This window comes from Thalassophryne amazonica, chromosome 1 (genome assembly GCF_902500255.1).
Source record: "Thalassophryne amazonica chromosome 1, fThaAma1.1, whole genome shotgun sequence".
Lineage (NCBI taxonomy): Eukaryota > Metazoa > Chordata > Actinopteri > Batrachoidiformes > Batrachoididae > Thalassophryne > Thalassophryne amazonica.
In genome coordinates, this window is record NC_047103.1 from 151,247,960 (window position 1) to 151,248,945 (window position 986).

A 986-nucleotide genomic window follows, 5' to 3' on the forward strand; every position below is an offset into this window, starting at 1 on the left:
ACGTGCTACACAGTGTCAACAAGAAAGAAAGCAGAAAGAACAAGAAGAAAGAAAGAAAGAAAGAAGAAAACCTGAAGATAAACAAACTTGCAACTGGTGATGTAATAATGCAGTCTGCAACTTTACCACTAGATGACAGTAAATCCGGTGTTGCCTATGGTCCACCTAAAAATTGGTCCCCACTGCCTTCACTGCGCATATGTCATTTCGGAGCATCAGCAGGGATTCACTGATTGTTGCATTGTTTCTGCTTAAAACAGACTCTAGAATGATTTGAGAGGTTTTACTTTTGTCATCTGATGGCTAATAATCACATTATTCCCTTTGATCACTTTGGGTGTAGAAAGTCAGACTAAGAGAGTTAGACATGCTGCTGTGGTGCTCTGATCACTCCCCCGTCTTTTATTATGAAATGATGCTGGATTTATGTGGAAATGATTGTTGGACAAAAGCTTCAGATATCTAATGCTGAGATAGATGATGACTGGAGTGCAGTTTGAAGCAGAAACAATGTGATAATCTGTGAACTGTTGCTGGTGCTCTGAAATGATCCATGCACAGTGAAGGCAGTGGGGACCAATTTGTAAGGGGGACCGTTTGGTCGGCGACACCAGCACACTGTAGCAGTGGTGACTTTAATTTTACTGGAGTTTTTTTTCCCCAGTGTTTTTAAGCTGCCAGTTGTAGAAAATGAGAAAGGAAAATTGGACTCAGCTGCTGTAAAACACTGCAGTGAAGGTTCAAATTCAGAAGGTAAAGCTTTTACAATCTTCAAGCACAGACAGGCCCCGGTCGTCGGACTCTGCTCAACGGTTTCTGAAGCCTCAGTGACGAAAATGGTGATTGACCTCAGACAGCTTCTCTCCAGGTGAGGAGATTCATAATTATTGCCTCTGACCTCCCTTTGAATAGGAGTTTGAGATAAATTGAGTACCCCCCAACATGGTCAAAGTGATGTGACCTGTTAAAACATACATTTTAAACTT

At 41.7% G+C, this 986-nt stretch overlaps 1 long non-coding RNA gene across 1 annotated transcript; it reads right to left on the minus strand.

The window, feature by feature from the left end:
- Window positions 1–252: 252 nt before the first annotated feature.
- Window positions 253–740, minus strand: LOC117521160. Its single transcript, XR_004563904.1, has 3 exons — window positions 729–740; window positions 448–452; window positions 253–383 (listed from the first exon to the last, which is right to left on the minus strand). It is a non-coding gene; the product is annotated as an uncharacterized LOC117521160 (long non-coding RNA).
- Between the last annotated feature and the right edge of the window lie 246 nt (window positions 741–986).